This window comes from Bos indicus x Bos taurus, chromosome 4, assembly GCF_003369695.1.
Source record: "Bos indicus x Bos taurus breed Angus x Brahman F1 hybrid chromosome 4, Bos_hybrid_MaternalHap_v2.0, whole genome shotgun sequence".
NCBI lineage: Eukaryota > Metazoa > Chordata > Mammalia > Artiodactyla > Bovidae > Bos > Bos indicus x Bos taurus.
The window spans coordinates 22,261,496-22,278,015 of NC_040079.1; the positions used below are offsets into that span (position 1 = coordinate 22,261,496).

Here is a 16,520-nt window from a genome sequence, read left to right on the forward strand (position 1 = left end):
CCAAAGAAAGGCAATGCCAAAGAATGTTCAAACTACTGTACAATTGCACTCATCTCACATGCTAAGCAAAGTAATGCCCCAAATTCTCCAAGCCAGGCTTCATCAGTATATGAACTGTGAACTTCCAGATGTTCAAGCTGGATTTAGAACCAGAGATCAAATTTCCAACATCTGTTGGGTCATGGCAAAAGCAAGAGAGTTCCAGAAAAACATCTACTCTGCTTTACGGACTATGCCAAAGCTTTTGTGGTGTGGATCACACAAACTGATCACAAAGTTTGTGTGGATCACAACAAAACTGTGGAAAATTCTTCAAGAGATGGGAATACTGACCACCTGACCTGTTTCCTGAGAAATCTGCATGCAGGTCAAGAAGCAACAGTTAGAACCAGACATGGAGCAATGCATTGGTTCCAAATAGGGAAAGGAGTACGCCAAGGCTGTATATTGTCACCCTGCTTATTTAACTTATATGCAGGGTACATCACGCAAAATGCCAGGCTGGCTGAAGCACAAGCTGGAATCAAGACTGCAGGGAGAAATATCAATGACCTCAGATATGCAGATGACATCACCCTTATGGCAGAAAGCAAAGAGGAACTAAAGAGCCTCTTGATGAAAGTGAAAGAGGAGAGTGAAAAAGCTGGCTTAAAACTCAACATTCAAAAAACTAAGATCATGACATCTAGTCCCATTGCTTCATGGCAAATAGATGGGGAAACAATGGAAATAGTGACAGACTTTAATTTCTAGGGCTCCAAAATCACTGCAGATGGTGACTACAGCCACAAAATTAAAGATGCTTGCTCTTTAGAATAAAATCTATGACCAACATGGACAGCATATTAAAAAGCAGAGACATTACTTTGGGGACAAAGGTCCATCTAGTCAAAGCTATGATTTTTCCAGTAGTCATGTATGGATGTGAGAGTTAGAACACAAAGAAAGCTGAGAGCCAAAGAATTGATGCTTTTGATCTGTGGTGTTGGAGAAGACTCTTGAGAGTCCCTTGGACTGCAAGGAAATGAAGTCAGTCAATCTTAAAGGAAAACAATTCTGAATATTGGAAGTATGGTTCATTGTTCATTGGAAGAACTATGTTGAAGCTGAAACTCCAATACTTTGGCCACCTGATGCGAAGAACTGACTCATTGGAAAAGACCCTGATGCTGGGAAAAATGACGGCAGAAGGAGAAGGGGATGACAGAGGATGAGATGGTTGGATAAGACTGTTGGATGGCATCACCAACTTGATGGACATGAGTTTGAGCAAGCTCTGGGAGCTGGTGATGTACACAGAAGCCTGGTGTGCTACAGTCCATGGGATGGCAAAGGGTTGGACATGACTGAGCGACTGAACTGAACTGAGGAATCATTTAAAAATAGAACTTAAGAGTAAATTTAAGTATATTTACTTTTGCCTTTTTCTTAGACTCAACAGTTTACTGATCGTATTCCTATGTCTATTAGAGCACTTACCACGTAAAGTACTTGCTTATTTGTGAGTAACCCACAACCCCATCCACTTGCACAACTTCTATACATAGTTAAAAACAATACCCAACTGATCTGAAAACTTATAATCATATAAAAATCTGTATGTGGATATTTACAGCAGCTTTATTTGTAATGGAAGCAACCAAGATATCCTTCAATAGGTGAATGAATAAACAAACTGTTATTTCTATATCATATACCACATCCATAATCCATACCATGGACTATTATTCAGTGATCAAAAGCAATGAGCTGTCAAGCCACGAATGAATCTTTCATAGAGTGCTAATTTAAAGAAGCCAGTCTGGAAGAGCTAAATACTGCATGACTCCAATTATATGACTTCTGGAAAGTGCAAAACTCTAGAGACAATAAATGACTGGTGACTGTCAAAGGCATGGGGAGGAGAGGAGACAAAGGCTGAACAGATGAAATACAGGGTATCTGGGGGATGTGGGTAAAAATCATTTTATGTGATACTTTAACGGTAAATACATGACATTATGCATTTATCAAAACCCACAGAACTTATAATACAGCTTAATATATGCAAATTAAAAATTCATTTAGGAGGTTAAGGTATCCTACAATACCTTAAATTTAACGACATACAGAATATGATAAAACCATCTAACTATATCACAAATGTCTAAAATAACCCTCTTGAAAGGAAAGTGAGAGAAAAAGGTGCTAGCCCAAGTAATTCTGGAAATTAGTAAAGTCTACAAAACTAAAGGCAGAAGAAATTATACATAAGGACTATAATGAGTTGAATAAAGTTGTTTTTCATAGGGCAGGGGTTATCAATTCTGATATTGCTATGCATGGAAGCTGGAATTGAACAGTTAGGGACATGGATTATAGGCGGTCGGAGGTTCTTTCACTGTGGGAGAGGAAGGTAACAGATAAGCAAGAGGAGGAGGTTAGAATGATCCATGTGGCAATGCACTTGAGGCAGAGACGTCAGTATAAACTCAGTTTTAGCTCAATAAGTAAAGGGGCCACATACAGAAATATACAGGGATATGAATATATACACGAGTTAGCATACACATGTATTTCCTTTCTCTGTAGACCGAGAGGACAGACATAATGACACCCAAGTAAAAATAATCATATCAAATCCCCAGATCTTGGTTGGCATTTCTATTTTCTCTAATAACAGGAACTGGAGCTTCTGGGGAAAATGGCTGATTCTAGGACTGGGGTAAGAAATACAAAGATGGAGCTCGTAGCATCTTGGGGCACCAGAAAATAAGTGCTTAAAAAAAAAATCACAAGGGTGATGATACAGGAGCCTCCAATGGCCAAAGCTGGGATTTAAAACAGAAAACAAAGACAGTATTGGATTTTAACCCACTGTATGCAATAAAAATCTATGAGTTCATACTGACATGAATGATTGAATAAATACAAAAATGGGAGAGAAGGGACACATCTTTCAGGCAGAAGCCTTCCCAATCATTTATGCAGATACTCTATTTTCACGGAAGTGGGGCATAAATCCTCACTCTTTTTTCTCCCCACTCCTTGAGTGTGTCTGCTGTGCATAATGAATTCCTTCCAAAGAGTAAGGTTTCTCTGATGGCTCAGAGGTTAAAGCGTCTGCCCGCAATGTGGGAGACCTGGGTTCGATCCCTGGGTTGGGAAGATCCCCTGGAGAAGGAAATGGCAACCCACTCCAGTATTCTTGCCTGGAGAATCCCATGGACGGAGGAGCCTGGTGGGCTACAGTCCACGGGGTCACAAAGAGTCGGACGCGACCGAGTGACTTCACTCAGTCCAAAGAGTAATCTATGGAAAGGGGCAGGGGAACTCTCTAAAGGAGAAATCTAAGCCTCAGCAAGGAGAGCAAGGTTAACATTGACAGTGATGAATCAAGCCGACAGTATATATACTTGATGTGACATGATGAGAAATATGCTTTACCTCTGTGGTCTTCCCCCCACAAACACATACCCCTCGTCAAATCACGAGAAAAACATCAGACTAGTCCATACTGAAGGACATTCTGCAACATACCTAACTTGCTGTCAAGGCCATTTAAAAAAGGAAAGTCTGAGAAACTGTCATATCAGGGAGGAGCCTAAAGAGACAGAACTTAACATAATGTGATATCTTGGATGGGATCTGGGAACAGACGACATCACGTGAAAGACAAGGCAATTTGAATAAAGTGTGGATTTTAATTAACAGGAATGTATCAATATTGGTTCATTAATTGCAATCAATTCACCATACGAATATAAGATACTAATAAGAGGGGGCAACTGAGTGTGGGGTGTATGAGAAGTGTGTCATCTTTGCCACTTCTCTATAAATCTTGGATGTTTCTAAAATAAAATGTTTATTTAAAGAACCATAAAACTTAGAGCTCCTTTCCTTGGCAAACAACATAGGTTTGCTTCTATATACCCTTTACTTAACTGTAAGCCAAAGGCCATCCTTGAACATAATTGTTCAAGGCAATTTCTATTTTGGCAATTTCTATTTTACTCACTCACCAAATGAGAGCCTACTAAGTATAAGAGGTTTCTTTTGGCTCCAAAGCAAAACTGTGAAAGGATGGAAGGACAGATATGTCTTGCTCAAGAGGTACGAAATTCACGTACCAACTAGCCATCTCTCACTCAGGCAAGCTGCTCATTCTGGACCCAGCCTTGGAAGCTACGGGCAAGAACAGCAAGCAAGGTCATCAGAGCACTTCTGCAAGCACCTGATAGGCAGCCTTGACCTTGGAACAACCAAGAGGAGAACAAATTAAAAAACGCTTTGTGGAATAAAAAGGAAGAAGCAATTAAACTCCTGTGGTTGCAATGGGGCCAAGAGAAGTAGTGTGGGTCCAAGAAGGTACAGAATAGCTCTCATTGAAGAGCAGTTATCTGAACTTGACTTTGTAGCTATTTGCAAGTGAATACTCAGGGTATTCTGGACTCCAAAGATATGACCATCCATCATGGGAATAGCTGTAACTATGGAGGGAAAAAAGGCAGATAAAAATGAGGAAGAAAAAGAAAGGGAAACTAGAAGCCTAGATGGATTCTTTTTTCTCCTCAAAAGACGATTTCCAATATGTACAATCCAAAAAGGACATAATGACATAGATAACCTGTTAATGAGTTAGCTGCGTGTTGCCTTTTCCCCAAAGCAGGGCTTTAACTGACAGAGCTCCTGTGTGTCTAAAAAAGGTAATAAGGGAGAAATGTACAGCTTAATCTTTGAACAAATACGAACATGCTGCAGCCGAGCGGCTGCTCTTGTGGACAGAGGTGATGAAGGACAGGACACCATCCAGTGGCTGCCGTTTGAAGGCTCGGCGAGAAAAACCTGATGATGATTAACAAGTACAATACTTATCCCAGAAAGTAAACACATCTGGGGTGGGTGTTTGCCCAATCACGACACTGAGTCAAAAGAATGACTTCAAATCCGAGCAAAAGGTTGGGGTTCACCAAACCTCAGGCAGCCGTGAGGTTACTACCTGAAGCTTCTGTCTGAGAGAGAAACACTCATTGGAAACCATCTTCCTCTCTGGGTTGGATTACTGGACTCCCATCTTGGCTGGCCCTTCTGACCCCAGGCTCTTTGTCTCTTATCTTTTTGCTTTGTTTTTAACTATTTATAACACAGTGCATTGAGATAAAATAAAAGAGGAAATTACCCTCACATGGTACCAGTGTATTGACTACACAGAGTACCTAATAATCAGAGAGAAAAACTACATTGTCAGCTTATCACATTGGTTAAACAAGATGGTTTTCTGGGGCACAGCTATTATCAAGTAAAATCTCCAAAGAGAATTACATATCTCTGGGACACAGAGAACTAAGTTCCCATTCTGTGTTCCCTGAGTTTGAAATGTCTCTGCCTAGCAGATCAAGTGAATTCCTAGGCATTTGGGTTCCTTCTAATCTCACCCATGAATTGCCCAAGCCCACTCTCCCTTAAGAGAGCACCCGTTAAAGTATACCCTTCCAGGCTCTGTTACAAAGGAAACAGTCCTGTCAAAGTTTAAGACCTCCATGGGAATTCTGCGCCCTGAGAACCTTGCTTATCACTCTCCATTCCTTCACTCACCTAGACTAACCCCACCATTTTGTGAACAATCCCTTTGGTGTCTTCACATGTATCATTTGGCTCACGTAATACTTCCCCTTCTCTATTTCTACATATCCTACAATGTCCGGTTCAGGACCCACCTCTTATTTAAAGTTTCTAGAATTCTCCAGCCCTCAGCTGAGTCCTCCATTCTTTTTTATTTTTTAAATTAATTAATTTATTTTAATTGGAGACTAATTACTTTGCAATATTGTAGTGGGTTTTGCCATACATTGACACGAATCAGCGATGGGTGTACATGTGTTCCCCATCCTGAACCCCCCTCCCACCTCCCTCCCGATCCCATCCCTCAGGGTCATCCCAGTGCACCAGCCCTGAGCACCCTGTCTCATGCATCGAACCTGGACTAGAGATCTATTTCACGTATGATAATACACGTGTTTCAATGCTATTCTCTCAAATCATCCCACCCTCGCCTTCACACACAAAGTCCAAAAGTCTGTTCTTTACATCTGTGTCTCTTTTGCTGTCTCGCATATAGGGTCATCGTTACCATCTTTCTCTTAAACTGCAAATCTTCTGAACCATCACCTTCAGTGTTCAGGTACCCATGGTCCTCTGCTGCTGTCACATTTATAGGCGTGAGGAATTCTGATTCCCCAACTAAACTGGAGGCCCCTGAGAAGTGGGAGTCGGGCTTTAAATTTCTTTTGTATATCCTCATCTCCTTGTCCAGTGATAGCACAAAGGAGGTGTATAGTGAGTAATCATTTAGTCTTACTAGAATTTCATCAGTGGAAATTAACCAGCTGTGCCGTGTCACTCTTATTATATCTGATGTGTCAGATTTTCACCAGCCCATCTTAGGGTGTCTAATCTAAGACAAAGCACGTGCCAGGTTCTGAGCAGGACAGGATCCTTGAAAAGCATGAAGAAAAACATCTACTTTATTTGAACAGTTCATCTTAAAGAGCCGTTTAACTCTCAAGCTCAGGCAGTCTTCATCCTTTTCCTTGGCTCACTAGAACATCTCTAAGCCAGAGCTGCACTGGGCAAAACTGACTTAGGATAAGGACCTCAAAGATTCCCCAAGAGCAGCAGTGCTCTGTCTATGCTCATCCGGCCTCCACCAGTCATCTTGCCAGGTCAGCAATCCTGCTGCTCACAAGAACAATGACTTGGGCTGTCAAGCCAGTCTTTTCTCCCTTCTTGCTATCTCTCGATGGGATGTTCTTCCTCTTCTCCAGTGTTTAAGGAAGAGAAATACATCTGAAGATGCCTTTGTTAGCAAGTAAAGTCAAATCTATTTTGGGCAAAGACAGCTCTCTAAAGATCTGAACGACAGAGTGTTAATGCAGTTCAGTCCCTGTCAGCATATCTGTCACTAGTCATTACCTTCTCTCCTGCTTATCCACCAAGGAGTGGGCCGAGGCAAGATCAAGACAGATAGTACCCCGAATAAGCCCTGTTACATAGCCCAGTCTAGGTGAAAACCAAGATGGCCATCAGTGGGCCTGCCTTTACTTAGAAAGTAAATTCAGAATCCTCCTTTAAAACCCAGGGCTTATCCCTATATTGATGTCATTCTGAAACAGCCTGGTGCTCAAGCAAGTTTCTTAGTACCAAGCAAAGCTGGTAAACAAGCGTCATTGGCTGTAATTACTTTCTCATTCAGCAGCCCCTCATGCCTCCTCCAGCCCCTCATGCCTCCTCATGGGATAAGCCCTTCCCAGCCTCTGTGTTATACACTGACCTCATAACCCAGATACAATAAATGAATTCTGGGAAAGTTGCATCTAAGTTAAAATCTGTCCCAAACACATTCTGAGAATTGATGGAATGCTGGAGAAAACAGTCGGATTTTTAACCGACTTCAAAAACGGAAAACTTCATATCATTAATGATTTTTATACAATGCATTGGGTTGGCTGCAGATGATTTTCTGCAGACAAAAGAAAAATGATTTCTTTATTTCTGGCCCCTCTTGGTTTTCTCCAAATGCCTCACTGGCTATACTGTATAGAAGTTAGTTTAAATATATGCATATTTACACACACACACACCCTTTTCTCCCATCTAGTTAACCAGGGACTTTCTATGAAAACCAGCCAAATGGACAACAAGGTCCTATTTCTTCTTCATCCAGAGATAAGACTATAAAGATATTTATAAAAAGTTGATCATATGATGTGCCTATTCTGCATGTATATAAAAATCACTCTCATTTGCTCACTTCACAGCCCTTTTCATCAGTAGTTATAAGGGCAAATTCCTTGGTAGTATATTCAATAAAGGCAGTCTATTCAATAAAGGCAATTTATAGGTAATAGATTAACAACAAGCATGGGTTGGTCAATTTCCTGTTCCATGACACTATTTTAAGGAAACATCTGGATGGATACTTTTAGAAACTGAACAGTTAACACAAAGCAACTACTTTCTCACTTAATATATTTCTTTTTATGTTCAGATTTTCTACGTAAGATATTAAAAACCTGTGAACACCACCATGGTAAAGTGATTAGGAATTACTGGGAATTTATGCTATGGAACAAATTCAGAGAAGTGCTAACTGTAAAATCTGGATAGTGAGCTGTGGGTGGTTTTCTTTCTTTTTCTCAGCCTTTTTAGATGTTTCAAATATTTTCATGATAAACTCTAGGGGGAAAATACCAGGTTCTTATATTGGTTGTCCAATCATTTATAAAACAAACTGTTGGCAAAACTTAGAGAAGCCTCTCATTTAATAGGAAATATTTTTCATTTCTGTAGGTGTTTTCTTAGCATCATTTCCTTTAATGCTAATGGATTTTCTGAATGATCATGTGGGTGTGTGGACCAATAATAACAATTATGAGACAACTCAATACGTAGAGCAGTTCAGAAAGCCCTGCCGAATACATGATCTCGCTGTACTCATCACCTTAATCTTACAAGGTGGTTTAAGCCAGTATCATTCTCATAGAGAAACGTGAAGCTGAGGGACAATAAGTGGTTTGGGATTGCCTAAGGTCACTGGACTAACAGGGAGACCGGACCCCCATTTTAAATGCTTTTCCTACCATGCCATGGTGAAATTTCTGTGAGTTATTTTCCTGAATGGCTATGAAGAATCACAACAAAAATTCTACAACAAATAAAATGCTTTAAACTATTAACAAAATAAATCATACAAAAATAACACAAGTTGATAAGAAAATCTGAAGACACACCCAAAGTCCACATCAGTACTGAAAGATTTAATTTGCTCAGCTGTCTCAGAAGTGGACAGCGGAGTGTTGAAAGCCATGCTGACAATCTGAACATTCAAAAAGAACAAAGGAACATTGTCGCCCATCTTCCCAGATAAAACCTCAAGCGGCCACTAGTGGTTGGTTACTGGAGGCCTTCGTGCATCATGAAGGGCCTAAATAATACTGTCGGTGAGTATTTTATTTTACTTTTATTTTACCTTTATCAAAGGAAAATTCAAAGTTACTATTTAAGTTAGTATTTCTTTAGGTTTAGGTAAACACTGAAGAATCAAATTAGGCCTCAAGGCATCTTGGTTCTGAGACCTATTTTTAGCTCACTGAGACCATTAGCACCACCTCTCCAAGCTTACAGGGGAGAAAAAAAAAAAAAATTGATCAGCTCTCTTTTCCACTTAATGATTTCCATGATGACTTCCAGCAGACCTTAAATGGGACTAATCTATTTAGGCTAATAAAAACTAAATCTATTCTGTACCATGAGTAGAGTGGTAACAACTGGCTGTATGCAAACACCACTCAAATCCAACATTGTTCACATTAACATAATTTGATATGATGAAAACAATATGCTACTTCCGCTGGCCACACTTCCCTGGGAAACCAACAAGAGTTACTGGCAGCACCTTGACTTAGCCAGGGAGATAATAGGCTTGGGCATCAGTGTAATTATCTCTGGCAAATCATTATACTGTAAGCAGCTGTGTCTGCTAACCCTCAATAAAGCTTAACTAGAGCTCCAGCAATCACTCAGCCCACCAAAAACTTTCATTTGGAACCTTGCTGACATCTAGAATTTAGACCATTCTGGCCCTATTGACTTAACAACATTACTTCTATACTGCTTCCTGCCAGAGTGTTTTCTAGGAAAATATAGCAAGTTGAATATGTTGCATTCTATATAGACTGCTTCAAATTATTAGCTGTGGTGAGTTGAATAGTGTCCTCCCAACATTCCACAGGCAACCTCAGAATGTGACCTTAGTCGCAAATAGGGTCTTTGTGGATATAAATATGATTAAGGGTTGAGGTGAGGTCATGGCTGGATTAAAGTGTGCCCTAAATTCAATGAGAGTATCCTGAGAAGAGACAGAAAAGGAAAAATGGAGAATGTGGGAGAAGATCATGTTAAGATGGAAGCAGGGATCAGAATTATGCTCCCCAAAGCCAAAAAAAGGCCAGGACCACCAGAAGATGGAAGAAGCAAGGAAGGGTCCTCCTTTAGAGCCTTTGAAGGGAATGTGGCCTCTGGCCTCTGGAACTAGGAGTCCATCGATTTCTATTTTTTTAAACCACCAAGTCTGTGGTAATTTGTTTTACTTGCCCTGGGAAATGAACATACTAGCTTTAATGATCATAAATATTGCATGATGTTTCTGCTGCTAACAAATGATCAGTGGGCAAATCCAGGAAAAAGAGGAAGGAAGTGAAACAATACCATCTCCTGCTCACTCTAAGGTAATAGGAAGCAGGAAACACGAGTTACTAGCTGGGTGAGGGAGCACAGAGAACAGGAGTGAGTAAACAGTTAGTGATGAGAGGAGATGCAGGCTGAAATCTACAAAGAAACAACAGGAGTGGTGAGGCGTGGTGAGAAGTCAAAAGGCTGCGATGTTGAGAGATAAGCTGTGGGCAGGTAGCAGGCATCAGAGTAGTCAAGGCTGAAGTCCAGGCATCTGTGACATGGAAAAGGAAGGAGGCATGTTTTACAACCATTATTCCATCCAAACCCTAGAAATGATGTCTGTGTTCCTAGGACACATATTTTATTATTCTTATTTTATAGAGCAGGGAATAGGTATGGAGAGGTGAGAAACTTGGTCCTGATCACAGAAGTATCCACTGAAACATCTGGGATTTAAATCTATTTGTATCTGATCCCAAGTCTTATATACCAAGCTTGATTCAAAGTATCCAACAGATCCTTTGTTACAAAACTGACTGAAAGAAAGGATCCCTTATTTATAACTTTTTTGTACTTCCTCTCAGGGCAGTAATTGATTCTATGGAGTAGAAAGATGCAGGCCAGCGACAAGTGATGCTAATACTGTCTGTATATGTTGGAATCATCTGGACAGCTCATAACACCTGGATGCCCAGACCTCATCCCTGATCTACTGAACCATATCTCTGGGATGGAATCTTACCCCTGATCAACAGAACCAACTCCCTGGGTGTGTTCAGAAAGCCTTTGGGTGCTTCTAATGAAAATTGTTACTGATACCCACACACCCCCAGGCAGCAGTGGGGAGCTCAGAAGGATGAGGAAGACAGAAGAATGTAGGGTTTGCAGGCTGCCTCTATCTCACTTCTCAGAAGGGCTCTGACACACACTGGGGCAATGAGGAAAATGAAAATGTACTTTAAATGTTTGAATATTGTTTCAACTTTTTCACTTGCACAGTTTATGGTTTTTTCCTCCTGTGAATGTGGGAATGTAAGCCTCGGCTTTAGGAAAGCTGTCCTTGTCTCACATTGCTCAACATGAGCCAGGAAACGTACACTCAGCCTGTGTCTGGAAAGAACTTTGCAACATTCAGCAATGTGCTAGACTAGGAAGCAGCTTCTGCTGCCGCTGCAAATATTGTTTTTACAAATTTGGCGTCTGTATGAAACAAAGCTGAATCATTTTCTTGAAGTAACTACTGTTGTTTGCCGCAGTGCTAGAAGCCCACAGCATTAGAACCCCATTGCCTAGCCTCCAGCTGGAAATGCCCGTATTATGTAAGACAATGCTTCTAAAACTTCCACCTCTATTAATGACCGAGAGGGCTGGTCAGACCAGAGATTCCTGAGCTCCACTCTTGAGCACAGTTGAGGCTGAGGAATCTGCATTTCTCACAAGCTCAGGTGATACTGGGGTCGCATAGAGTCGGACACGACTGAAGCAACTTAGCAGCAGCAGCAGCAGGTGATATGATGCACCAGTCCATGCAGCACACTTCACGTTGCTCTCGTACAAGGAGTATGTGTGTGCTCAGTCACTCAGTTGTGTCTGACTCTGTGCGACCCTATGGACTGTAGCCCACCAGGCTCCTCTAACCATGGGATTCTCCAGGCAAGAATACTGGAGTGGGTTGCCATTTCCTACTCCAGGGGATCTTCCTGACCAGGGATCAAACCCTCATCTCCTACAGTGGCAGGCATATTCTTCACCTCTGAGCCACTAGGGAAGCCGTGCTCATTCAAGACAGTGCTTCTGAAAATCTAATGTACGTACAAATCACCTGGGGATGCCGTATACATGCATATTCTGACTCAGAGGTCTTATGTTCTTGTCCACAGGTCCCTCTCTAAGTAACAAGGATACCAGGTATTTCATTGGTGGGAGGGTGGGGGGGGGCACCTTTACTTGTATCTTTTGTTCACACAGAAACATGTCCGTTCAGCTGTGTGATAGTTAAGGGAGAAAAACCTAAGCATTAGTCTCCTCTCCCCTTTTCTGGATGGAGACACTAAAGAGGAATAAATCAAATTACATCCCCAAACCAAGGGCAAGTTAGGGAACAGAGAGAATGTTTCCTCCTATCTGATGAGTGAACAGTTGGTTGATTGCTGTGATATATAAGGCATGAAGGGGTATCCACTTCAAACAATCAACTGTTTCCATAGCTCTATGTCTGGAATGCCAGAAGATCTGAGTCAGGAGAAATGAGGAATTTCTCTTAATGGATTTCTTTCATTTGAGTCAGCATGCTTTGCCTTGCAATGGATGGAGGCCACTCTGCAGAAAAAGTGATGGTAACAGAGGACTCTCAGATGGTAAGAGCATGAAGCATAGTCCACCTGTCTCCATCTAACAGCATTAGAAGTATAAGATCTGTGATGTTTCGATTTAAACATTGTCATGATGCTGGGAAAGACTGAGGGCAGGAGGAGAAGGGGACGACAGAGGATGAGACGGTTGGATGGCAACACCGACTCAATGGAGCTTGGCTTCCTAGGTGGCCTAGTGGTAAAGAATCTACCTACAATTCAGAGACATGGGTTCGATCCCTGGTCCAGAAAGATCCTCTGGAGTAGGAAATGGCAACCCTCTCCAGTATTCTTGTCTGGAAAATTCCATGGACAGAGGAGACTGGCCAGCTATAGTCCATGAAGTCACAAAGAGTCAGACAGGACTGAGCATGCATGCAGAGGAAAAAAAATAAATAAATAAACAGCTTTCAGGGAAGCATTCTCTTACACTGAGTAAAACTGAGTTAGAAAACGGGTTCCAGGGTTAGGTCACCTGCCTTTGAATTACAGTTTTACTGATGCTAGCTAAATGACTTTGGGCAAATTATTTAATTTCACTGTTTCTCAGTTTCTTCCCCACAATAAGAACGCTACCTTCACAAAGCTGTTGTCAATGCATATAAAACATTTACAAGTCAATACATGTAAAGCACTCGATAGTGTCTGGCTCATAGTAAATGCTATTAAAGTGTGAGCTGTCAGCATTATTACTATTTACTATTATGACTGCTATCATTACTGCTTCTGTTACTTCTAGTACAATGCTGCTGTATCAGCGGCCAGCATCCACACAGTTATTCCACCTATAACATGGTGCTTGTAATTTCTTCCTCCCTATTTCCTTCCTTTCTTCCCTCCTATGTGCCTAGAAAGTAAAGTTACCAATGGAAAAGCACGTGAGCACACGTGTGTGCTGTGTCCAACTCTTTGCAACCCCATGCACTATATGCCGCCAGGCTCCTCTGTCCACAGGATATTCCAGGCAAGAATACTGGAGTGGGTTGCCATTTTCTCCTCCAGGGGATCTTCCCCACCCAGGGATCAAACCCATGTCTCCTGAGTCTCCTGCACTGGCAGGCAGACGCTTTACTACTGAGTCACCTGGAAGTCTATGTAAAAGCACGTTATGGCCCAAATAAATGCCCCCTTATAACTGACTGTCTACCCTGACCAAATGCCATTTCAGAGAGGAAACGACCGAGTGTCCCGGGGTTCTCTGTGTCTGCACATCACGAAATAAATGGAAGCAGCACTGAGACAGCTGTCTGTCCACTGTCCCCGGAGAACCCCATCGGGCTGATGCTTTATGACAGTGGGTGCTGCCTCCAGGGAAAGGCACCATCCTTTCCAGTCTGTAAGCAAACAACAGTGAGCAGGAAGAACGGCTTTGAAGGACACAGAATTCCATACTTAGCCCTCCTGCATCTTTCACACATATAGATATTTCTCCAAGCTCTCTTCTTCACAACTGCTTTGGATTCTCAGCTACAGTTACTGAGAATTACTTCTCAATTATTTTTCTTTATATTAGCTACCTATAATTAGCTGGAAATAAAAAAATATTAAAGTGACACTGAAACACATTTAAGAAACACTGAAATCTGAGCACGAGAGAAATTGTCAGAGAACAATTTACAACCATCAGAAAGCCAGAGACTTTCTCAAGATGGGAAAGGAAAATAGCCTCCTCCTCATGTGCTTTTTTAACCTAACTCTGAGAATATTAAACAAACTTACTGATGTGCTCTAACTCATTTTCACTGTCAAAAATAAAACTCTGAGGAAGAAAGGGAGAACAAAATAACCAAATAAGAAGGCAGGTATCTGGGCTCTGTAAACCTATTTGGAGATGAATAGCTTGAATGGCTTTTAAGATTTATTCACTTATGTGCAACTATCATGTCTGGACAAGGTCAAAGAAAGAAGAGGTAAGGCTGGAGTTCTTAATGTAGCCTCAGAATGGAGTCATTGATTTGAAGAACAAGAGGTGTAATGACATGTACAAATGGCTGGTGATGAGGTTAGGAGTGACTTGATAAGCACGTTGGTAGACGGCCCAGAGACGCCATGGAGCCAGCAGTATGGGGCCCTGACATGGCCCAGACTGCAGTCAACCAGTTAGGAGTTTGAATGTGTCTCTGTTACTCAAGTTGAACATTGTCATGTCTAATGAGCCAGTATCTTTAGGTCCCAGATTCTATCTGTAGTGCAATGTTTCTTTTATTTTCACCACACTAAATGTATTAAAGTTGCTCTGTACAGCATATAGCATGATACTTGAGGGATATACATACTGAGAGGCTTTCTAATGGAGAAGAAATTAATGATATGGTCAGACATAACATAAAAGTAAACAAGTTTTTGTCCCTCTCTCTTTCTCATCTTCCCACTCTGACTCTGCAGTTAAGACACTCAAAACCTATTCACTGTGACCATCTATCTGCCCACCCACCCACATATACATTCATCCAACAAACTCCTGAGCACATTCCTCCTGCCTATGTGTTTGGAACTTAATTTCTAGTGAGAAAAGATAGGAAATCAACAAGCCTGTTGTTGTTGTTCAGTCACACAGCCGTGTCCAATTCTTTGTGACCCCATGGACGGCAGCATGCCAGGCCTCCCTGTCCCCCACCATCAACAAGCCAGAAAATAAACACCTATGACTGTTGTGCGAAGAAAGAAAAAAAATTAAAACCTGAAAATAGTGACTAAGTAGGGAAATCTATTCATGATCCTAAATGAAAAACAGAATTCCATTCAGATGATTAACGGAAGAAATACTAATGAAGAGGTGACTTACAGAGGTATAGGCAACATTGAAAAAAGCAACAAGGGATGCTGAGGCTCCCAGAGACTGGTAACAGCAGAAAGCTCTCATCAAGGACCGAGGAGAGGAAATGGTGTTGTCATAGTCCAGGGAGAGCTGGAGCCATGGAGCAAATGTTATCTGGCAGGACCTCTCGTTATGGAGGGAGGCACCCAAGGCCAGAACTCTGGTCCAAAACGGAGAGGAAGGAGACAAGAGCCCAATCTCTCTTTCTCCTTTTACCCTCCAACTTCCTGCTGCTGCTGCTGCTAAGTGGCTTCAGTCGTGTCCGACTCCTAGCGACCCCAGACACGGCAGTCCACTAGGCTCCTCCGTCCATGGGATTTTCCAGGCAAGAGTACTGGAGTGGGGTGCCATTGCCTTATCCCCAACTTCCTGTTAGCGCTTCCTATTGGCAGAACCTGATCATAAGTCACCTGGAATGGGAGTTTGTGTGATACATCCATAAAATTTGGCTCCAGTGTTGAGAACAGATTGAGAAGGTGGAGGAGGGAAGACGAAAAATAACCAATGAAGGGAACCTACTTAGGCAGATAGTCAGGAAAAGCTTCCCTGTGGAAGTGGCATTTGAACTGGCACCAAGAGGAGGCTGGCCATGCAAAGAGCCAGTAGAAGAATGAGCCAGCAGTAGGGTAAGTGAGCACACGTCTTTGCTCTTCTCCTTGTTCTGCATCCCACACTCAGGACAGATCCTTCACCAGAAACGCGGACTCAGACAATCCAAATGAACATCTTCCTAGATGTGTTGCTATTACTCTAGTTCTGGGGGACATGAATGCCTCTCGTCTATGTTCTCAAGACCATATAAGACTTTGCTCATAAAAAAGGAGAATGCTCACACTAGGACCTTTCCCTACGAGAGGGCCAGCATTTTTATTCAATCTAGTGTACAAAGAAGGAAAATCTAGGATGACATATGTAAAGCAGGTAAAGGAAGGCAACTGAAGCAACTATCCCATTTATCCAATGTCTCTTTGAAGAGCTCAAGTCTTCCACATTTTGACGTATCCTCATATCATACAACATATGCAAAAATGCACTATTGTGCCTATCATTCTCTTAAATGAAGAAACACTACAAAGGTCCAATTATTATACAATATAACAGTAATTAATGTATATTCATAATTGAAATTCATATTAATA

At 41.6% G+C, this 16,520-nt stretch overlaps 1 protein-coding gene across 1 annotated transcript in view; it reads right to left on the reverse strand.

Annotated features, from left to right (window-relative positions):
• EXOC4 (exocyst complex component 4) overlaps window positions 1-16,520 on the reverse strand; it is an 805,586-nt gene that overhangs the window by 219,132 nt on the left and 569,934 nt on the right. The window lies entirely within an intron of this gene.